The sequence below is a fragment of the Cotesia typhae genome, unplaced genomic scaffold, assembly GCF_013202065.1.
Source record: "Cotesia typhae breed Kobodo isofemale line unplaced genomic scaffold, CoteBio_Ctyphae contig_22, whole genome shotgun sequence".
NCBI classification, from domain to species: domain Eukaryota; kingdom Metazoa; phylum Arthropoda; class Insecta; order Hymenoptera; family Braconidae; genus Cotesia; species Cotesia typhae.
The window spans coordinates 437,069-461,479 of NW_027423728.1; the positions used below are offsets into that span (position 1 = coordinate 437,069).

At 38.5% G+C, this 24,411-nt stretch overlaps 1 protein-coding gene across 2 annotated transcripts in view; it reads right to left on the reverse strand.

Annotated features, from left to right (window-relative positions):
• The window catches only part of Nmdar2 (glutamate ionotropic receptor NMDA type subunit 2), a 786,854-nt gene that overhangs the window by 121,634 nt on the left and 640,809 nt on the right, over positions 1-24,411 (reverse strand). The window lies entirely within an intron of this gene.

The window sequence follows — 24,411 nt, forward strand, 5'->3', positions numbered from 1 at the left end:
GTGGTATACCCAACTGATTTTAGATTAGTTCCGGTTTAGCGGTTATGATGATAATAATGATTACTTACAATCATCATCATTTTCGTGACATCAGCATCAATATCATCATTATCAACATCATCAACGACAGAAAATAATTGCACTGATGTTTTCTGCTATCCGACGCCAAATGCGGATTATAATTCTGATGGAGACCATTCATCATCATCAAACAAAGATGATGAGATACATATAGAATTATAATCTATATTCTTCAATTAAAAAGTAGAAAATATCAGGGCATTTATTTTTCAGATTTATTTTCATTTTATGTTTTTTTTTCTTTTATGCAATCATGTGTTCTTAATTATTCTTGTTTTTCATTATAATAGATGATACTTTAAAATTTTACAATTATCAATACTTTGTAATTGTATAATTAGTGATGATTCTTAATTGATAACACAGGTCAACAAAAAAAAAAATTTTTTTTGGAACAAAGTTCTTTACGGCAGGCTTGGAGGAGATAGGGATTTTGCTGGGGGACCGAACTGAAAAAAAGTGATAGTAAAACCGTAAGAAAAAGTGCGTGGAATAAAACTGTTAAATGAGACGTGCGCAGGCGCCACAGTCGTACACACAGCGAGTAGTGTATAATACCTTTCTCTTTCGCCCTCTTTCTTTTCGTTCTCTCATTCCTTCTCTCTCTATTACCACTCCACCCCGCCAATGCATAGTATATCGCGTGCTTAAAGGGAAAAGGGCTTATAGCTAAGTGTTAATAGGGATTTGTGATGAAAGGGCGTATTAAAAAATGTTTTTTTTGCTATTCCTTTTAAAATTGTCTGAAACGAAAAAATTTGTGAAAAAAAAAGTTGGTATCCTAAAGCTGAAAGGGCGTATCTCAAGATATACGCCCTTTCTCCTTGAAGGGGAATGCTAATGAAGCAATTTATGAAAGCTCTGGATCCAAACTCTAAAGCTTTTAAATATTTGAGGGGATTTTATAAATAATGAAAAGTGATGACTTTATGAAGCTTCTCAATGCTCGTGAAAAACAAGCCTGGGAAAGTTTTGAAGCAGTAGTTGATGGGTTTCTTAGAAATCATAGAGCTATTAACTATGCTGAATTGATCGAAAAAATGCTTAAATGCTTTAAAGTTATGAGCTGCAGAATGTCTCATAAACATCTAATGCTACATTCTCATCTGGACGAATTTATAGACAACATAGAGGCCTTCTGCGAGGAACAAGAAGAACGTTTTCACCAAGATGTGATAGACTTTGAACGGCGATATCAAGGACAGTATAACAAGAATATAATGAGAGATTACATTTGGGGTTTAATAAGAGAAAGCTCATACGAGCATAAAAGAAATACGAAAATTATTCACTTTTAGACATTAATTTCTTGTTAATTTACATCTATATGTTATTGTTAATCACAAATCTTAAATAATAAAGACTCTCGTATCTGAAAAAATGTTTTTTAATTATAATTCAAAGGGGCACTATAAAAAAATGTAAAAATCAACAATTTTTGCCGAAAAATCTAAAAATCATTCTAGTTTCTACAAAAGCAAGCTTTAATCAGAAAAAAAATTTTTTTCCTTATTTTTGTCGTAGCAGAAACTAAAATTTAACATGTAGAAATTAAAGTAAAAAATCGTGATGATCAGTGTATTTAATAATAACTTTTTAATTCATGATTAATAATACTTTTATGTTCAATAATACCGTGTAATCTCATTATTTCTGATATTATCAATGTTTTCAATAGACTTTTTTTAGTAGATTTCATAGAAATCTAACAATTGCAGTGGACCTCATGACGGAACTTTTGAAAAATTTTGCTATATTTCGACTATACTCATCGACTGAGTCGGAAAATGCATATGGTTCAAAAGTTGATATATGTATGTATATATATTCGAGGATTTATTCGATTTTTATAGAATTTCTAACAGCAGATTTAATTGGGCACTTTCGCCCAAATTTTGAATTTTCAGCAGAAATGCCCAAACTAAGCTTCTGCTAAAAAATTCTATGAAAATCAAAAAAATCCACTCTCCTCAAAATATCGCAGAAAATGCCCAAACACAGCCCCTGTTACAAGCGGAACTGAAAATTCCAATTTCAAGAGGTCCTCCAAAAAAGTTACATTTTGGTACACCCATATATATATATATATATATATATATATATATATATATATATATATATATATATATATATATATATATATATATATATATATATATAATATAACTGAATTATTGAAGTTGATCGAGATGTTCGATCGTTCTAGTTTTCCCCGCTTACAGAACTTGACGTTAGACGCCAATTTGTTATCCGAATTTTCAACTTAAAGTCGAAATTTGCTTGGGGTCATACGAGAACTTACTTCTTACTAAAATTCTACATTATACTTCGGTATCTTTTCGATTTTCGGTTTTTGGTCTCAATAAAATCAGGGCGCCAGGTAATTTTTAATCACTGGAATTACCAAAATCAGTGGAAACGTACTTAGATAATTTTTATTCGCTAGGAATTGTCAAACTAGCCAAACTCAAACTAAAACAACCGAAAACGTAACCATAACCTGAACCTCAACGGAATTAGATAATTTTTCATCGCTAGAAACTATCAAACTAGCCAATAAACGTAAACTTGATCGAAAACACAAAAACTTAACAAAACATAGACCAAGTAACCAAAGATCGGAAAGACAACAGGATACCTCAGGGTTGCTCAGTGTGCTAGTTTGTGGAGAGAGAGTGTGATTCGAGTAGAGAGTGGATCCATGATTGCAATGATTTTATTCGCAACACCAAAATTTATGCTCAACAAAATCCTTATTTATTCAACCAAAAACGTTATCTTAGATAACGAAGTAGATCATCACTCACGACAGAATTATCGCAACGGTACAGCTAACAATCGGTAACGATATAATTAAGTTACAGACTTCAACTCTGATAAAACGGAACCGATAAATGAATAAATCTTAACATAATAATCTCAAATAAATTAATGACTGTAAACAACTTGAACAATATTCTCAAATAAATCTGTCAACGTTCTCTAAATTATTTACAACATAAAAGTATTTTGTAGAATCGGTTATCTAATGTCTCATAAGCAAGAACTCAATCATTAACGGTCAAATTACTCTAAATAAAGCGATCTCATATCTTATAGAAACAATGTCGACGCTGAGTAACCATTCATTTTATTTTTAACAACTTTATAACTCTGTATTTTTATCTGAAGCCAATATAAAACCCAAAAGACCGAAACCTTAACCTGGAACTGAAATGGTATGCACGTCCGATCACCTGAAGTGACCAGCGGCAACTCTCAAACACGACTGTACTCTACGAAATCCACAACTCGACAATTAAACGTGACTCACTCTCGAACTGAAATCTCTATAATCAAATAATTCCCAAATATTCTAATCTTAAGTCAAATAATTGAGGTTCTTAGTACGGATATTCTTTTGGTGGATGCTCTCCAGGAACTGAGTAGGGCTGGGATCGTAACTCAAAAACTCAAAACGTAAACGTAACATTAAACAAAAGTGGATAATTCGCTAGAAATTATCAAGACTAGCTAAAACGTAAACTTAACCGAAAACTCAAATTGATCCCATATGCTTTTGTCATGTCCCTCTATATTGGAGCGGTGGTATCTTAACCAGACTTAGGCATTCCACCTGGAAGTCTCAAAGGGTTAGACTGGTGTCTAACGTCAAACGAAACCGGATGACATATTTTCCCGCTCCACGGTAACACTGACTTGCCCACGTCCTCTGCATCCTCAAAACCCAAAACTAATAATCCAGAACTTAAGACTCAAAACTCAAAATTCGAAACCCAAAACTCAAAACTCAAAATAACTCAATAAAACCTTAAATGACTTGACCTTAATATTTTTCAAAACTTGACTCTAAAAACTGACTCTACTCTTGAAAATTCCAAAATCGCAACTGTAACATTAATTCTCTAAATTCACTCTAAAACTATAGCACTTCGTTACTCGGCATTGTTATGTCCAAGGGCGTTTTTAGAGCGGTAGCGTAAACGGTGGAGGTTTGGACTAACAGTTTAAAGAATACGCAACGGAGGTTTTAATTCCGTTGTTTTATTTATTTATGTGGGACATTTTCGAGATACGAACTTACCACGCCTTCGTTTGAGACTGACGAATTTTTTTATGAGAGTAGATGTACTTACTGTTACAGGAACTTTATTGATGGTCAGATCCGTGGTTTCAGGGCAGCTGTTAGCACCTGTTTCTTGATTGGGCCCTTTGGTTGGTTCTCGCAGCGGATGGAGTAGGATGGATTTGGGCTGCTTATTCTAAGGGCTTCTTATCTTATGAAATTAACGAACTCAAATGGAATTTCACTTCTTTTTAAGATTTATTTTAATAAACACCTAAACTTTTACACTTTCACAAATTGGTTTTTAATCGAAATTATATTATTATATTATATTATATTAGATATTAATATAGTTTAGATATTAATATAATTAGATATATTATATTAGATATTATACTATATTATATATTAGAACTTTGAGAATTCGGTTCTCTAGATTTTACCTACTTATCGACCTCTCGCCTAAGTGCAGAGCAAATTAGAACTTTGAGAATCCCGACTCGTAGATAATTAAAACTAATACGTGGCCTGCCGGTTGAACCGAATCTGAACTCGTCTTAAGTGCAGCGCAAATTAAGATAAGGGACTTTTACACGGCACAGGCCCGTCAGTTAAACGCGGAAGTCAAATTAACTGAGCAAAGACAAGGCGTTTGCTGTTGATCGCCTTTTAAAATACTCGCGGTGCTGAGATTGCAGAAGTCCCCGCTAGTCAACCAGCAGTCGCGTAGCTTTTATTTTATTGTGGCTTTCGCGCATGGAGAAGTCTTCCATCTGCGCGGGTGATTTAAATTTAAAGAAAAATTTTGGGATGGACATAACATTCCCCCGGAAAAGCGAGAAGCCAGTATAGTTTTTCGGTTTTCCTGTGGCCACCTTTCCCATAAGCGAGAGCCACTTACAACTTTCGTTTATAATATTCTTAACTTAATGAGAGAGGAGTCAGGAGAGTCATCTGGCGCGAATATTTAATTTTAAATTACATTTTAATTTTGCATTGTGTTACATTGTGTATATTTCGTTGACGAATGATCTTTCTTATGTCTCTTCGCTTGCCTCTCGAGTTGCCTTTTCGCTTGCCTCGGCGAAGCCGGGTTGAGCGTCAGTATTTTTTCAAGAGTGATCGAGTGTAGTTTGAGAGAAGAGAAAAAAAATGTATTCTACCTGCCAAAATTTTGAAGGCTACGGTATTTGGTACCAGATGGCCATAATGGTCTATAGGGAGAGGGTAAGTACAAAAAATTATATTTTTTTTTTATTTTTTTTTATGTAAAAAAAAATTTTGTCAGTTTAATGAAAATTTGTTTTCTTTAGAATTTAAGGAGGGCGGTTCAGCTCCTGGCGGAACTGGCGCGTCCTATCCATCCCCACGAAGCCTTATTTTTGGCTTCGTGCTTGGTGGCGTTATTCGGTTCTCTGCCACCCGAGGTCGTCGAGGCGGTGACTTTCTTCGGATTCCAGGAACTGGAGATAGTTGCTGGGGTCCGAAGTTTCGAGGAGTTCCTCGTCCCTAACCATGAGGATATCGAGCGATTAAGATCGCCCTAGTCGAGGCGATCTTTAATGGTTTGGTCACCATGGGGTGAAGGTATGTTATTATAAAATGCTTCATAGTTATTTTATATCTTATCTTTTATTCGTTCCTTTTTTTTTTTGCAGGCTAGACATATCGGGTGTCGTCGTTTCCGCCGAGAGAGCTGAGCGCACCTTCGTGAAGAAAAAATATAAATAGAAAGAATATAAAAATATTTAAAAAAAAAAAAATTTTTCTTCTTTTTTTTTTTTCTGAAAATAAAAAAAAATTTTTTTTTCAATTTAGTTTTTCTTTTGTTTTTGTTTCCTATACATTCTCCCCTCCTATGAAAAAATATAACCATACTGATAGTTGTAGTGGTTGCAACAAAACCAAGAAGGTAAGTAGGATGAAAATAAAAATAAGTAAGATGAAAATTAAGTAGAATAAGTAAATAAAAGAAAAGTAAAATAAATAGGCAAAAGAACAGATAGAAGAAAAGAACCAAAAACGAAAATAAAAGTATATAAAATTTTTATTTTCTCTATTTTTTTTTTCCTTTTTTGAAGAAAGACTTATGCGGATTTTATTAGTAAGGGTAAAGAAAGATGGAGAATGGAATATACGTATAGGTATACGTATACATCTATACTTATACTTATGTACGTGTGTGGTATGCTTTATACGTTATACCCATGTGGTAACACGGCTGTAGCGTGGCTTGCCGGGAGGCGGTCGCGGTTGAGTGGGCGTCGGTAAGCTACTCTGCTTGACTTAGCAGCCCGTTATAATTAACGCTAGATGACACTTCTTGTTCTCTTTCTTATTTTACTTGTAATTATTAAATATTAAATGTTTAAAATAATCGTTTTGAATTATCAAAAGATTTTAGGATTCAAAGATAAATTTTGTATGAGTGACGTTAGCTCTGAAATATAAAAAAAATTTTTTTTTTTTTATGGAAATTGTTGGGTGTATATTTTTTTTTATTTTTTTTTTTATGATTTGACATAATAATAATATCAATAGGTAATAATATGATTAAATATACTAATTGGTTACATATATGTGATAGAAATTTATGTAGTGTATAATTGGATTCTTTATATAAGTTTTATATAGATTAATTATGGAGTGTAATTAACTAGTTGAATAATTTGATAATATATAGAAAAATTTTTTTGAATGATATAGTGATAGTAAAATGGAAGAACAATTTTTGGTGGAATTTATAGAAATAAAAAATTTTGAAAAATAATCTAGATCAAAAAACAAATATCGAGATTTTGCGCTGTTTCCACTCGTCCCCTCAAGGCCGGAGGTAATTTTATCTTCGGTCTTGTGAGTCTTACTGTCGCAAAAAATTTTGTAAATTAAGTAAAAAAAGGTTTTTTTTTTTTGTAAATTAAATAAAAATTTGTTTTACATTTTACTATCCTTTTTCTGTGGAAACCGTTGCCTCGTTTTTGGCTATTTTAAATTTCATGAGGCAAAATGTCATTGGAAGATATTTATTATTTATTAATGTTTTACGTTATTAATTTTCGGTTTTCCGCAAATGAGCCATCGGTTTTATGATTAACAATTCTTTAATGTTGATCTTATTTTCTACGATGTTGATGTTCGATTAGTGTCTAGATCGGTGATTTGTAGTCTCTTAGTCGGAATGTTTTCGACATATTTGGTTTCTCGACGTTCTCAGGCGCATCTTCACTCGTTGTTTGCTTACTCGGCGGACTTCCTTCTTTGTTGGTTTCCGATTTCTCTGGAAGTGATTCGTTGACTTTCGACGGTGATGACGTTTTTTCTTCGGCTGTTTTTAGTTCTATAACGACTGGCTTTTCGATAATTTTGTTATTTTGTCGCGGTTTTAGTATGCATCGACGAATGAGTTTTTGTATGGCGAACCCACTTATAATGATCGATAATATTCCGATTGTTGATACCGATCCGATGGTTATTTTCTTATTGATTTCTTCTTTTTGGTGATCTAGTGCTATTAATGACATTTTTTCTTCATTTTCTTCTAGCCCTTGACCCCAAGGTTCGAATTTGTCGACGATTGTGGCCGGGTCTGAGGATTTTGTTAGTAGATTGGGAGTTTCGCTGTTAAATTTGATACACGAGTTTAACGTTTCGAGAGATAGATTGAAGCTCGGTGCGATTATTTCTATTGTTGTTTTTTCTCTTGCTGTTCCTTGGATTTTATATTCGTTGCAGTTCACTTGACAACCTTGTTGTAGGTGTATTAGTCCGGTTGGGTTAATTATGGTGTTTCCGGTCTTTAGTTCTGGGCATTTCCACTGGATGTTTTCCTCTTTACACGTTGAGTATGCCTACGTGTTTTTCTCGTTCATTTTTATCCAAGTTAGCTTACATTTTCCGATTATTCTTACGTTACACTCTCTGAGATTTTCTGTTTTTGGGTTCATGAGTAACTCCATTTCGCAATCTACTTCGTTTACTAGTTTTGTTGTTTTTATTGGGATGTCGGTTGGGCAGGCCATATCTGGTCCAATGGGTTTGCAGTTGTTATCGTAGTTCTGTTCGGCGAGGAAATATTCTTCGAATGCTGGTTCTGTCACTAGATATTTTGACGTAGATTGAATCGTCAATGTTGATAATTGGTCTCCAATGTTCTCGGCCTTGGGAAGTGATTTTAGTTCGTATGCTAGCCATGTTGTCTGATCGAAGAGTGGTACGGTTATTATTATCAGGAAGTGACCGTTCGATTTTCCCGTTTCTATCATTGATACTTTCGCCAGCGTGCTGATGTCCATGTGGTCCAGAGGTTGTGGCGGATTTAAAGTCGGATGTTTTCTGATCATGTCTGCGGTTGCTTGGTTTAGCTGTTTGGCTGATATTCTTAAATAGGTCAGCTTGCCCCATTTTGCTTCTTCTATGGCTTTTTCTGCATTATTAAGATTTCTCAGGTGGTTAGTCATCCGGTGAATATTTTCATCGCCTATCATTGAGAATAGTTGGATCCTTTGTAGGTCGGTTATTTGTTTATTTGTTGATTGTTGCAGAGATGCTGAAGTTCTGGCTAATTCTTTGATTCTTTTGGTTATGTTTGTTTCGTGTTTTACAATTTCGTTGATTTCGCTGTTAATAATGTGAGTGTTATTTTGGGATAGGTGTACAAGTTCTCTGTTATCTTGATATAACTTGTGTAGTTCTTTGGAGATATGTTCCTTGTCGCTGTAGTCCATGGTTCCGAATACTTTTCGTGCAATTGAGCCTACGAAGCCGAATCACGGTGCTCTTTTTGTGCGGTTCTGTGGATGTAATTATTCAAGTTGAGGGTCTTCGAGGAACTGTCTTAGCCGGTGTTTTGCTTGTTCTATTTCAGCATATATTTCCCGGTGTGTGTTCGTTCTTAGGTACGACATACAGGATGAATGATTGAATTTTAAGGAATATTCCATAAGCTTCCCTTATATTTTGATTTAGGTTTGGGTCGAGAGTTACTAGTTGTTTGATGTTTATAGAGCTGATTATTTGCCATTCTTCTCTGATGAGGTGGATACACCGGTAGATTCCGGTTTTCTGCGATTCGGGATCTTCTATGGTTAAATAAAGGTTACTATTTTCAAGGTAATTTATTTTGGGTGGGACTCGTGTTTTTCCCATTTCCCTTATACTGAGACGAAAGGCGATTGTTTCTCTGATTTGGGGGGCGCTGCTGATTCTTGGTCTATTTTTGGATCCGAGAGGGCGACCAGGGCGCTTGACCGATTGAATCGTTTCTTCATCTGACAGTATTTTATGAGGTTTTTTTCTTTTAGTACTATCCGTGATGGGTAGCGCTAAAGAGTTATTTTCGTAAATATTATTTAATGCGTTTTCTAAGGGGTCGGGACGACCTTCGGGGTTGTATGAGAGTCCTTCACCGTATTGTTCGGTGATTTTGTGACGGACTACGACATGAAATTTATATCTACTCAATTTAGACCGCCATTTTGCTTGCCTTTCGGTGATAGTCGTGCTGTCCCTTAGCCAGGTGACACAAGAGCTACTGGTTATTAAGGTAAAATGTTTTTGGAGATACGGTCGAAATTGTTGGAAAGCTTAAACTACTGCAAGGCATTGTTTTTCAATGTCGGTGTATCGAGTTTCGGTGTCGTGAAAGACGCGTGAGACACATGACGCTATTTTCTCTCCGTCTCTTTCTAAGTCATCGTCCCCTTCTGTTGTCTGCTAACTGTGAATTCCGGATATTCCTGAGTCTGACGCACTGACAGCTAGGATGAAGGGTTTATTAAAATCTGAGTATTTAAGAAATGAGTCTTCTCAGAGGGCATTTTTGATATCGTCGAATGCCCTTTGCGCTTCTTCTGTCCATATAAAGGGCTTAGGTTTTCGCGTAAGGTCTGTTATGGGCTTAGCCCTTTCAGCGAAATTTTGGATAAATCTTCGATAGTAATTTGCAAGTCCCATAATTTTCCTAGCTTCCGTATGATTTCTAGGTCTCGAGGAATTTTTAAGTGATGAAATCTTTTTCGGGTCTGGTTTTACGCCTTCTTTCGTTATTACGTGACCTAAATAATCTACTTCAGGACAGACAAATTTACATTTTTCAGGTTGTCGGGTGAGACCAGCTTCTCTCAGTCTATTGAATAGTCTTTGAACTCTCACCCCATGTTCTTGTAGGGTTTTACCATAGCTGACTAAATCATCGATATAAATAAATATTTCTGTCCCTTTTAATCCGCTTAGGGTGGAATCCATCATTCGTTGGAAGATAGATGGAGCGCATTCTAGGCCAAAAGGCATGCAACAATATTCCCAGTGCCCATCTGGGGTAGAAAATGCCGTTTTTGGTGCATCTGCGGGGTGCATTGGGATCTGGTGGAAATCCATGGCGAGATCAAAGACGCTGAAGAAATTAGCGTCGCCTAATTGGTTTAAAATATCGATAATTAGGGGTAAAGGATAGGCATCCCCTCGAGTGATTTTATTTAGTTGCCTAAAGTCGATAACCATTCTATATTTTTTTATAGAAGGGTCATTAGATTTTTTCGGTACAATCCACAAAGGTGAATTGTACGGAGAGTTAAATTTCCTAATTATCTCTTGTTTTTCAAGATTTTCAACCTGCCTGGCGATTTCTTCCCGATGCTCTGGGGGAAATCGATATTGTTTTATTCTCACCGGTTCGTTCGTGGTGGTTTCTATCGGGCAGGTGAAATTTTTAGAACGACCTAACTTATCTCCGGGGAGGTGAAAGACATCGTGATTGTTTTTAATAAGAGTATGAACTTGTTCTTTTTCCTCCTGATTGAGGTGATCTACTGGTATTTTCTGGAGTAGAATCTTTATACGTTCTTGTTTATCTATTATACAGTTGGGGTTTTCTATAGAAGGGGCGTCGGATTCGTCCCTCTCTGAACTAGAATCATCAAATTCAAAATCCTCGAGTGTTTGAGGTCCTATGTCTATGTCTACCGGGTTTGAATTTAGGTTAATGATCATGCACGAGGGGTACCCGTCGTCTACCGTGACAACTGCTTCTCCTCCGAGTACCCCTTTCGGAAGATTCATTCGGAGGAGGTATCCCTCGCCTTTTTCGAAATCTTGGATTGGTACTGCTATTGATACTCTCATCCGAGGTGGCAAAGTGTAGCTGGAAGAAGGCTTTGTTTCAAGGCTAAAAGGTGTCGGTTTAGAAGGGCAGGACAATAAAACTAGGGTTTGGTTATCGTAAGAGATTCCAGCTTTTTCGGCTTCGAAAAAGTTGTTTCCTAAGATTCCCACTCCCGGGAATGGTAAATCTTCTAGGCAAACTTGGAATTCTATTTCAATATTGAGGATTTTTAATGTGGTCGCTCCTAAGGTTTCGAAAGTACTATCACTGAGTCCTCGAAATCTCCTAGCTTTTCCGGTGTCGATAATTACTTTGGGTTTTAAAGCGGATGCATTGATGATGCATACATTCCCCCGGTATCGATGAGGAAGCGCTGAAAATTGCCTAGGAGTGCGTTACACGATACGTATATTTTTGGCCCAGTTCCTAGAGCGAGGACCTTTTTCTCTGGTAACTTTCTTGGGTTAATTATTGGGATTGGATTGTAACAGGGTAAAATTACCCTTAATCGATAAGTCACCGAATATCGATAATTATTCGACATAGCACTGGCGCGTCTCGATCTTCGGGCCTAAAGGCAGAATAGGAGGGGGTGAGTTTGGGTTAAAATAGGTGAGCCGTGCAGCGGAACAGGGAGAAGTAGTGTGACCGCCAGACTGATTGCCACGGAAATCAAAAAGGACCGTTCCCGAGAGTAGTGACGAGACGAAGGAAGCCAACTACAACTAGGACTTCATCCTCAACGAGTGAGTTAGATCATCGTTTTGTTCGTTAAGGTGTCAATTATTGCTCTGTGGGAAAGAAGTGGACCGCGGTTTATCCAATGCCCAGTTACTTCTCCTAATCATTTATCAATTGGATCGTTAATCGACGAAAATTTTATTCAATAAATAAATCGTGGAACATTTGCTAGTTTTTGGATTGAGTGATTTTCATGGGGGTTTATACCCGGGGATCGCTCGATCGACCTTGCGGGGGAAGTTTTAATATCTAAAAGTTTTCAATCAATTAACTAACATCTAAAAAAATTTATTTAATTAATTTTTCAATAATTAACTGAGTAAAATTGATTAACTTTTGTCATTGAGAAAAATAGATAAAATTTTTTGTTCGTGAAATTTTCGTCAAGCGTCAGTTTTGTGTCGCATAAATTCCAATCCCCAAGGTTAAGCAAAGACTTGACTAGCGAATGTTCTAGCAATTGAAATTGACTATTTCGACTCGTGTCGAATTTTTATAAGTTATAAAACGAGTAGAAAATTATTGATAATATTTTATATTAAGAATTAATTGTTAAGAATTTTATATTAGGAAAATTTTTATTATTTTTATTTATATTTTTATATTAGGAATAATATTTTATATTAAGAATTAATTGTTAAGAATTTTATATTAGGAAAATTATTGAGAATATTATATTATAAAATTATATCGTCACGTGGGAATTTAATAATTTTGGGATTAAGTCCGTGAAGTAGTCAAATTGAAATTACTGAAACTTGATAATTATCGGCGTGGACATTAAGTCCTAGGAATTAGTTAATTGAGTTAGAATTTTCATAGTAAAAGTTTAATCAGAATTAGTTAATTAAACTTATGTTAATAATTTTGAAGTGATTGTAAAGGTTTATGTTGTGATTAAGTTAATTCAAGGCATTAAGCCTCTGGTTCTATAGAGATTAGTTCAAAGCTATTTAGAGATTGATTGTAAATTGAAAATTGTCGTTAAAAAAAAATTTACCAATGATTGAATGATTGAATATTGTAATTAACTTTAATTAATTCATTCTATTAAAATTGTAAAATCAATTAAGCGAAGTGTGGGTTATGTGTGTGAAGAATTGTATGTGTTATGCGTGATAGAGCGTGTTAATAGTGTTAAGTGCGGTAGTCCTGTGGACTTAGTTTTAAGTTAAAAGTGTGTAAAGTTAGTTCGTTTTGGTAGTCCGGTGGACTTGTAATTTTAAGCTTAGTTTTAGGTCAGGTGTGGGAGACCGTTGGTTAGAACAAGCCCAGTAGTTTTAAGCAGGTGTGGGAGACCGTTCGTTCAAAAAAGCCCATTAGTTTTACGCAGGTGTGGGAGACCGTTCGTTAAGAAAAGCCCATCTAGTTTTAAGCAGGTGTGGGAGACCGTTCGTTCAAAAAAGCCCGTCTAGTCATCGTATCGTCGTTGGAAGGTTCGTTGTAAATATCGTTTATTTCGCAGTTGTTCTCCGCTTCGTTAGATTATAAGTGTGTGAGTGAGCGCTCAAATTTGTTAAGTTTGTTAAATTTTTATTGTTAATAAATATCGATATATTGTTAATTAAGATTTTATTATTCAACAGCACCTTCCTCCACTCTCTCTACCCTAAGATAAGTTTTCTCAGCTCTGGACCGGTTCCAGGAACCGTGATTAATAATCCTGGTGGCGCCCTGATAATTTTTATTGTTGTTAGTTTTGTTTAGTTATTTAAAAAATTGATTAGGGGCTAACCTGAACAGGTAAAACTGTTACAGGATGTATTGGTTTATTTTTCATTACTAAGGTGTTCCAGTAAAAGGAGATGGTTACGCGTTCCTGAATAAAGAATTCATTTCCGTGAATGGCTTTATAACCTCCGGGTGGTTCCGGTACGAGATGAAAAGTAATTTTGACTCCGAATATTTTTAGATTTATGGAACCGGTTATGGGCATTGAGCTAGTAGCGATGCCTCCTCCTACTACTCCTGTATTTTCAATGTTACAGAGGACCTCGTCGCATAGTTCTTCGATGCAGAGTCAGATGAGGTCGGAGCCGGTGTTCAGGAGTGCGTTTACCCCTCCGTTACGAAGTGCTGGGCTTCGTATATGGACCGTGGGGCCTTTTCCTGTTGTTAGACATTTTGGTTCGTCCTTCCCTGGGCTCGTAATTCTCTTGCCGTCATTAATGGCGGGTTCTGCTGAGCTGATAGCGGTATTCCGTTGTTCTGATCGGGTTGTTGTTCCAATCTCGGGAGGGTTATCGTTTCGTTCGCAGTCGATTGGTGCTCTAGGTCCTGCTTCTGGGTGTTTTGGAGGATTGATCGGGGGTATTGATTTTGGAAACCCCGATATGGGCCTCTTTAGTACTGATGGTAATTGTTGGGATTCCTCGATGGTATAGTCGGAGATGGGACGGGCATACTCGTCATTGCCTCCGATTGACGAGCGCCCATCCCGTTTAAAGGATCGCAGGCGTCTCAACGTTCTCCCTTTGGGCAAAACGGACAGTTACAGACTATCGAAGGGTCCTTTTTGTGCCGTAATTTAGCTTCTTCGGAATCTTTGTCGTCTTCGAAGCGAACCGCTCTCTTAGTGGGACCGTTTACTCCAGAATGATAACGATTTTGGTTAAAATTTTGAAAAGTTCGGAGTGGATAGTAATTTTGATTTCTAGGTGGATATTGGGGAGTTCGTTCGGTTCCGAACGCAAAAGTAGAACCTAACATCTGTTGTTCCCTCTTATAATTCGGACCATAGTAATTTTCTTCGTAAGTGTCGGAATAGGGGTCTTCGTAATAATCATTCGGGCGTATTGGTCCGGGAGTGATTGTCTCTGGGGCCTGTCTGTATTCTTGGTATGATAAAGTGCGAGGCAATTCGCGATAATTACCTCGGTCATCGTAGTCACGAGAAGATCTCGGCATCTGTCGGTAATGTCTGTTACCGTCTTGTCCAGTTCGTCTATGGTATTCTACTGAGGGTGGTAGAGATTCACCTTGTATATGTCCGTCGTCTCTCATTGCACGTCTACGGTCTGGTCTTCTGTTGGCGTCATTTTTAATGGCCTTGTACATGTCGTCTAAGGTTTCGGCTCTTCTTATTTTGCATAGGCATCGTAAAAAGTCGGGTAAGTATTCATATAAAGTAGTGGCCGCTGTTTTTTCAAAAGTTCGTTTTACTTCGGCCCTATCATCCGCGGGAGCATTAAGTTCGATACGCCGGACCATTTCGCTTAACCGATAATAGAAATCTTCAATATTCTCGGATAATTTCGGAGCCGCAGCAGCTAGATTTTTCTGCCATGTGATATAGGGGTCACCCCTGTTTAATTTTCGCCCTAAGACTAGTAAAATATCCTCTACGGAAGCTAGTTCTACATGTTTGATTAATCTTTTGGCTCGTCCATATAATTTTTGGCCTATATGACGCGCGAAAAAGCCTTGGTTATCAGCTAGAATGCTGGGTAACCAGTTTCTTACTATTCCGTCGAATAATTCAAAGTCTTTTACTGCGTTTGGACCTTCTCCGTTCAAATACGGGAGTGCGTCGTGTAATTCTTTCGCAAGGGTCTGAATTTGATTGTTGAGATTCTCCTCGTTTATAGAGGTATCACCGCGGAAGGTTCTTCTTTCCATGGCTCCAAACGGGAAATCGCTAGAGCAAGGCACGAAAAACGTTCCGGCCTCGTCCTCGAACAGTTCCACGATTATTGTATGGTTAAATCGGCCTAAATTTGACTATTCTGTATAAGGTATGTATTGAAGGAAGGGTTACAACGGAGCTTTTGTTCAAGGAACTCAAAAAGTGGAAGAGAAAAATTTCGATTTTATTTGATTTAAATCGCGATGTATTTTTATTCGGTCACTAGGTAAGTAGGTCAACAGCTGTAGAGTACAATAACACGAGAGACAGATTAGTTATCGCGGGTATATTGTGTTACGGAATATCGCGTACGGTAGTGTAAGCAAGGAAGAGTCGATAGGTAAATTTATAGTAAACAATTTCACGGTTGAAATAAGAGACGATTTAAATGCCTTTAATCAAACAATAAAAATTTTAACCGATTAAAAATAATAAAAACAAAAACTTTCTTTTATTATTAAATTTTATCGTGAATCACGTGTTCAACTGACTACTCAAGGTTAGATTTAATTTGTTTGCTTAGTTAGCGGAGAAACTTTAAGAAAGTCAAGAAAGAGTTTAAAGGAAATTAATAGTAGCAGAATAATTTTCAAAAAAAAAAAAATTTTTATAAGGGTCTCCTTGAACTTTTGCTTTGGTGTAATTCAGAAAGGTTTTAAAGGTATTAAAGGTAGGAGGGATAAGGTTTAGATTTTTATTCTCTTTTTCAGGTAAATCTATTTGCAATGGGGGTTTAGAGTCGGTCGGATGGGTTTAAATGAGCCTTAGTAGGGGTTTGGGTTTGTCGAATTTTCAGAATTCTTTCGTAAAGTTCCGGGATTGCTTTGACGTTTTCCAGGACTTTCGGACCACTAGCCTTATTGTCGACTACTTTATTCGCGGGTTCTGTATCTTCCTCCCAATATCTAGTTTCGATAAGGGGGCGGTGGTATACTCTGCCGTTAATGAAATCTGAATGTATCTTTTTCAGATGGTATCAATAGCCCGACCGTCTACGTTTTCCATTGTTCTTCTAGAATTTCGAAAAAAAAAATATGTCGGTTTTAACCCAAAATAGTAGATATATTCGAAAACTATGAATCGCGAAACTATAATTTGGTCGTTCGACTATAGGGGATTACAGTTTTCTTATAATTAATGTGAGTTAGTAGTACAAGTATATAAATATTAAAATTATTTTATACCCCTGTGAATGTGTGGTCAAGAGAAGGTGCTAGATTCAAAGCTCCCTTCCCAAGAGTATATGAGAGCTTCTTTCGCAAGAAAAAGTGCTAATTAAAGCACCTTTCCAGAACTAGGAAACTTCTGTGAGAGTTTTGTCAGAGGAGGTGCTAGATTTACAGCACACTTCTCGTAAAATGTAGTGTAAATGTAAGGGATAAAAAAATTTTCAAAATTTCGGAATAATTAGAATTTAGTGTTAATATTGCTTAGTTTTATTAAATTTATTTTTTTTTCCTTTTTTCGATACCGAGTTAAAATAAATTTTGCTGACAGGAGTTGAGATTGCAAATTCCGTTTCGTGTTAACCAACTCGGATATAGACGCGTCAGCGAATTCTTTTTGCGATATTTGGTTGTTTAAAGAGTGTACGCTAAGGTCACAAACCGATTGCGAAACAATATTATTGGAGTTCTAAAATTTTTTGAAAAAGTATTCCGGGCAAGGGAAGTTTTGCAAAAATATAAAATTTAAAATATGTCGAAATATAAGAGAAAAATTTTGTAAGACTCGAAATTCTTTCTGCAATAAAATTAAAAATGTCAAGATAGATCAAAATTATAGCTTGAATTTACTTTACACAGTGAATTTACTTTACTTGATTTAGATAAAATGAATAACGAACAAAATTGTTAGAGTTTTTATTTTTTCTCTTCAAACGGAAGTTAAATAATTTCGTATTCGAAATCCCACCGTTGCCACTAGTGTTCTTTATGTTATGTCCAAGGGCATTTTTAGAGCGGTAGCGTAAACGGTGGAGGTTTGGACTAACAGTTTAAAGAATACGCAACGGAGGTTTTAATTCCGTTGTTTTAATTATTTATGTGGGACATTTTCGAGATACGAACTTACCACGCCTTCGTTTGAGACTGACGAATTTTTTTATGAGAGTAGATGTACTTACTGTTACAGGAACTTTATTGATGGTCAGATCCGTGGTTTCAGGGCAGCTGTTAGCACCTGTTTCTTGATTGGGCCCTTTGGTTGGTTCTCGCAGCGGATGGAGTAGGATGGATTTGGGCTGCTTATTCTAAGGGCTTCTTATCTTATGAAATTAACGAACTCAAATGGAATTTCACTTCTTTTTAAGATTTATTTTAATAAACACCTAAACTTTTACACTTTCACAAATTGGTTTTTAATCGAAATTATATTAATGAATTTTATTTGTTTGAGCTAACGTCTTCCAGTCCCCTGTAGGGTAAAGTGCGCAACTTTAGCTTGAAAGATATTGAGTTAAAAGATATTATACTTATTGACCGAACTCTCGTCTAAGTGCAGGGCAAATTAGAACTTTGAGAATTCGGTTCTCTAGATTTTACCTACTTATCGACCTCTCACCTAAGTGCAGAGCAAATTAGAACTTTGAGAATCCCGACTCGTAGGTAATTAAAACTAATACGTGGCCTGCCGGTTGAACCGAATCTGAACTCGTCTTAAGTGCAGCGCAAATTAAGATAAGGGACTTTTACAAGGCACAGGCCCGTCAGTTAAACGCGGAAGTCAAATTAACTCAGCAAAGACAAGGCGTTTGCTGTTGATCGCCTTTTAAAATACTCGCGGTGCTGAGATTGCAGAAATCCCCGCTAGTCAACCAGCAGTCGCGTAGCTTCTATTTTATTGTGGCTTTCGCGCATGGACGTCTTCCATCTGCGCGGGTGATTTAAATTTAAAGAAAAATTTTGAGGTGGACATAACAGCATCAACACTCACTTAACTCACAAAATTTTTTTTTAATTCTTAAAATTATATTTTGCTTTGAAATATCGGCTTGAATTAACAAAAATACGTTGGCGCTAGTGACGTTCATTTTAAGTAGACCCTGGTCATTAAAATAACGTCACAATATGTAAGCGAAAGACCACTCACTCACTTACTTATTTTTGTTGATTCTCTTGCTGTCCCTCGGATTTTATATTTCTTGCAATTTACTTGGCATCCTTGTTGAAGGAGTATTAGTCCGCTTCCGTTAATCACGATGTTTCCGATTGTCTGTTCTGGGCATTTCCACTAGATGTTTTCTTTTTTGCACGTTGAGTATGCCAACTTGTTTTTCTCGTTCATTTTCATCCAGGTTAGCTTACATTTAGCGATTATCCTTACGTTACATTGTCTGAGATTTTCGGTTTTCGGGTTCATTAGTAACTCCATTTCGCAATCTACTTCATTCGCTAATTTAGTTATCATAGTTGGGATATCGGGTAGGCAGGCCATATCTGGTCTTATGGGTTTGCAGTTATTGATATAGTCTTGTTTAGCGAGAAAGTATTCTTCGAATGATGGTTCTGTCACGAGATATTTTGGTGTAAGTTGGATCGTTAGTGTTGATATTCTGTCTCCGATTTTTTCTGGTTTCGGGGGTGATCTAAGTTCATATGCTAGCCATGGTGTTTGTTTGAAAAGTGGTAAGGTGATTATTATCAGGAAGCGACCGTTCGTTTTTCCTGTTTCTATCGTCGATACTTTTGCCAGCGTATTAATGTCCATGTGGTCCAGAGGTTGAGGTGGATTTAAAGTCGGATGTTCTCTGATCATGTCCGCGGTCACTTGGTCTAGCTATTTGGTTGACACGGTTAAATAGGTCAGTTTGCCCTACTTTGCTTCCTCTATGGCTTTTTTTGCGTTATTAAGAGTTCTTAAGTGATTAGTCATCCGGTGAATGTTTTCATCCCCAATCATCGAGAATAATTGGGTCCTTTGTAGGTCGGTTACTTGTTTATTTATTGATTGTTGTAGTGACGCTGAAGTTCAGGCTAATTCTTTGATTCGCTTGCCTTGCTATGCCTTCTTTTATAATTACGTGACCTAAATAATCTACTTCTGGACAGAGAAATACATTTTTCGGATTGGACTGTGAGACCTGCGTCTCGTAATCTATTCAATAGTCTTTGGACTCTCACCCCATGTTTTTCCAAGGTTTTACCATGACTAACTAAATCATCGATGTAAATAAATAACTCCGTTCCTTTTAGCCCGCTCAAGGTAAAATCCATCATCCGTTGGAAGATAGATAGAGCGCATTCTAAGCCAAATGGCATACAACAATACTCCCAGTGGCCATCTGGGGTGGAAAGTACTGTTTTTGGTGCGTCTGCCGGGTGCATTGGGATTTGGTGCAAGCCCATGGCGAGATCGAAGACGCTGAAGAAATTTGCGTCACCTAACTGGTCTAAAATGTCGAAAATTGATGGTAAAGGATAAGCGCCTCCTCTAGTTATTTTGTTCTATTGTCTAAAGTCGATGACTATTCTATATTTTCTAATAGAAGGGTCATTAGATTTTTTTGTTTTTCAGGATTATCGACCTGCCTAGCGATTTGTTCTGGGGGAAATCGATATTGTTTTATTCTCACCGGTTCGTTGGTGGTAGTTTCGATCCGGCACATGAAATTTTTCGAGCGACCTAACTTATCTCCAGGGAGGTAAAAGACGTCGTGATTGTTTTTTATAAGATTCTGAATTTGCTCTTTTTCATTCTGATTGAGATGATTTAACGGTATTTTCTGGAGCAGAAGTTTACTACGTACTTGTGTGTCGGTTTTTCGGTTGGAATTTTCTAAAGAAGCAGCGTCGGATTCGTCTCCCTCTGAACTAGGATTGTCGAACTCGAACTCTTCTAGTGCCTGGGGCCCTATGTCTATGTCTATCGGGTTTGAATTAAGGTTAATGATCATGCACATGGTGTACTTGTCATCTACCTTGACAACAGCTTCTTCTCCAAGTACTCCGTTTGGAAGGTTCATTCGGGGAGGTATCCTTCGTTCTTCTCGAAGTCTTGGACAGGTACTGCTATTACTACTTTCATACAAGGTGGAAATGTGTAACTTGACGAAGGTTTGGTTTCGAGGCTAAATGCTGTCAGTTTTGAAGGACACGATAATAAAACTAAGGTTTGATTATCATAAGAGATTTCCGCCCTTTCGGCTTCGAAAAAGTTGTTTCTTAGGATTCCCACTCCGGGGAATGGTAGATCTTCTTGACAAACTTGGAATTCGACTTCGATATTAAGGATTTTTAATTTTGTTGCTCCTAGTGTCTCGAAGGTACTATCACTGATCCCTCGGAATCTCCTAGCTTTTCCAATGTCGATAAATGCTTTGGGTTTTAAAGCGGATCCATTAATGAGGCATACATTCCCCTCCCCGGTATCGATGAGAAATCGCTGATGATTGCCTTTGTCGTATGTTTTGTATTAAATTTGTTTTATTTTTGGTAATAAAAACAGTTTTTTTTTTGTAAATGTTCCTTTTGGTGTTGCATCCTACCCCTCTATTCAGGTGAAGGGACTAATGGTACCGATTTAGCGATCCTTGTGGCTTCCACTCGACGTCTGAGGGAAGGTGTTGTGACATGGGAAGAATTTCCCGTCTATAAAAACTGGAGTTATGATTTTTTGTTGATTATTATTATTTAGGGAACTGATATTCGGCTAATCGCATCGCCCATCGGCATAATCGAGGCGTTTTACTTTTCAAATCACGCTGCCAACGTAGACTGCTGTGATCTGTGATCACCTTCAATCGATAACCTTGTATCAGCGGAAATGTCCACAAGCCCATAAAACGGCTAGACATTCACGTTCGGTCGCAGAATAGTTCTTTTCGGCCTTATTCATGATCCTGCTCGCGTATGCTACTACTTTTTCGCAACCTTCGTGTTCTTGCGTCAGAACAGCGCCTAAATCTGTCACGCTGGCATCGGTTTGTAGTAAGAAAGTTTTCGAATAGTCGGGACACGCCAGTACTGGGGCCGTAGCCAAAGCTACTTACAAGGCTTCAAATGCAGCATCTTTTTCGGCTGTCCAAGTCCAACGGACTTTCTTACTCGTCAGTCTCGTCAACGGTTTGGCAATGGTTGCAAATTCAGGGATAAAACGTCGATACCACGACTCCATTCCAAGGAATCGTCGTACTTGCTTCATGTTTGACGGCTCGGGGACTCCATCATCGGTTTTACCCGGTTTGGTTCAACAAGCAAGCCTTGTCCGTTGACGCGATGTCTTAAGGAACGTACTTCGTCTGTGCCGAATTTGCACTTGTCTACATTAATTTTCAAGTTCCCCCCGTCTAATGCGTCGAAGATTTCTTCCAGGGCCTCGAGATGCTCCTCGAAAGTCTCTGTGACTACTATCAGGTCGTCTAAGTACCCAAAGACCTTGAGTGCTCGTTGTCATTCCAGCATTTTGTCAATGAGTCGTTGAAAGTGAAGTGGTGCTCCAGCTAATCCGAACGGCATTCTGACGGATTGGAACATTCGTCGCCCTGGGACACAAAATGCCGTGTATTATCGACTCAGTGGGTCCAATTTGACCTGGTGATATGCGTGCTCCAAATCAATCTTCGACATAAACTTCGCGCCGCTCGGCTGATCGACAATCAAAGTCATAAACGGTAGTGGGTATGAACACGGTTTCGAAATGGCGTTCAGTCGTCTAAAATCCAGACACATTCGATATTCGCCTGCTTTCTTCACCATGATTACGGGATTGCACCAAGCGCTCATCGAGGGTTCGATGATGCCCGCAGCTAGTAGCTCGTCTACTTGGTGGCGCATCTCGTCTTCGATGATACGTGATGTCGGATAATTTCGTTGTCGAATAGGTTCGTGTCCTTGCACGTTGATTGGATAGATCAGCAGGTTCGTAAATGTCGTATCACCCATGTATTTTACTGCTGGCAGTCTACGAGCAAGCGCTTCGTCGAGAGCACTTTCTTGTTCGGGGGTAATTTCGACAATTACCGCGACGTTCTGTTCGTTCAGGTATTTTTTAGAGTCCTAATCGCATATGTCGTCGGTTCGTTTCGTCCACCAGCGGCGGGTCTGTCCATCATAACAGATCCCAAAAGCGATGATTGCGTCCATGCCAAGGATCATTTCGTGCTTTAATGATGGTATAACGTGTACTTCAACGAGTTGCATGTCGTCGTCAATCACCAACGGCATGATTACTAGTGCATGTATTGACATGACTGATCCATCAGCCACAGCAGCGGTCTTGTATTTCGTCGGGCGGACACGTACGCCGAGTCCATAGACTCAATTGCGCTCGTCGATTTCTCGGAGATATGTGACTGAAGCCCCTGTATCTAATAGGGCCTTAATAATACGTTCTCCGATTTGTACGTTCACAAAAGGTCGTCGATCGTCTCCTTCAATCGTCGCGGGGCAAATTTCGGCGGCTAATTCTCGAAAAATTCGTGCTCGGTTGTTAGGTGGCGCGCAGATGGGCTGATGAATTCGCAAATCCTCCCTTTGGTGTTCATTCGGGCAATAATTGCATCGATGTCGGGGTCGGGTATGATCTGTTGGGTCGAGTACGGGTCGGTGTACGTACGGTTCAGGATTTTTGGCGTCTGAAATCTGGTTCGCAGAGCCGAAAGGCTCGATCTCAATGTCGAAGATGTCCGGTAGAGATAAAGCGGTCGCAGCGACAACCTTTTTAACCGGAATTTCGATCTCAATTTCGGCGATCAGCGGTGGGTCGTCTACTGCTGTCACCGGGAAGCGTTATCCAACGACGCAGCCCGACGTTGTTGCCAGCAGATGCAACCAGGGCACCCAACTATCGTACAATCTGCTGAACCACAAGTCCAGCAGTAACCGGTTCGGGGTGGACTCGGACACCGCGGCTGTTCGCAATTGAGGCGGACTTCGGATCGTACTTGGGCTCGGAATGGGTCGAGTGGGCCTCTGTAAGTTGCCAATCGACATACGGAGTCGCGATTCCGTCAACAGATACATCGCAGTATTCGAAGGAGTCGTGTTGACCGTGAATCGCCCAGTGGCCGTCGTCGTAACCGTTGTGGTGGTCGTCATCGTAGTCACCACTGCATTGACGCAGTGAGGCGGCAAGTCAATGCGGCAGTGGGTTCCTTTGGTCGTGAGATCATCAAAAAATCGCGTTATCGGTTGATTCTCAAAGGTCCATATCGTCTCTGGGAGAATATTGCGTTTTAACGCACGCAAAAGTCGATCACGCAGCACGTCTGAGGTTCCTAAAGGATTCGCATCAAGGGTCACGAGCATCTTGCTCACCCGCAGTGAGTTATGTCCGTAAACCCATTGGTCGGCTTCGTTTGTGGATCGTATTGTCGACGCTGTCTGGTCAATTGTGCGCATGGAGTGTTCCCGAGCACTCAATTCCTGCGTCTGTAACTCTAAATCGGCGACTTCATCTTGGATACGGATTCGTTCAGCCGTAAGTCGTCGTCGCTCTGCTGCGAGAGGGTCGAATTCAATATCCGGAGGGCTCTGTTTCGAGGTGCCCGGAGGCAGCGTTCCTGAGCGAATAGGCGGGATAGGATCCTGTCGGGGTGGTGAAACAATGGGATTTTCTACGTCGTCCACGTTCTCGCGTTCGCGCAGGTGGATCGTGTCATGTACACTTTCGTCGCTTGCTCATCGTATATTGATCGGATTAAGGGTTGGGGTGCAATTACTCCATTGAATTAGTCGCTGGCTTTTTCTCGACACTGGCGTCGATAGGGCCGGAGAGCTCTACCTAAATTGGCTTACCTGGTTCGTAGGTTGGTTGGGCGCCAGGAACTCGACGTTCCACGGTTCTGTGTCGTAATAGATT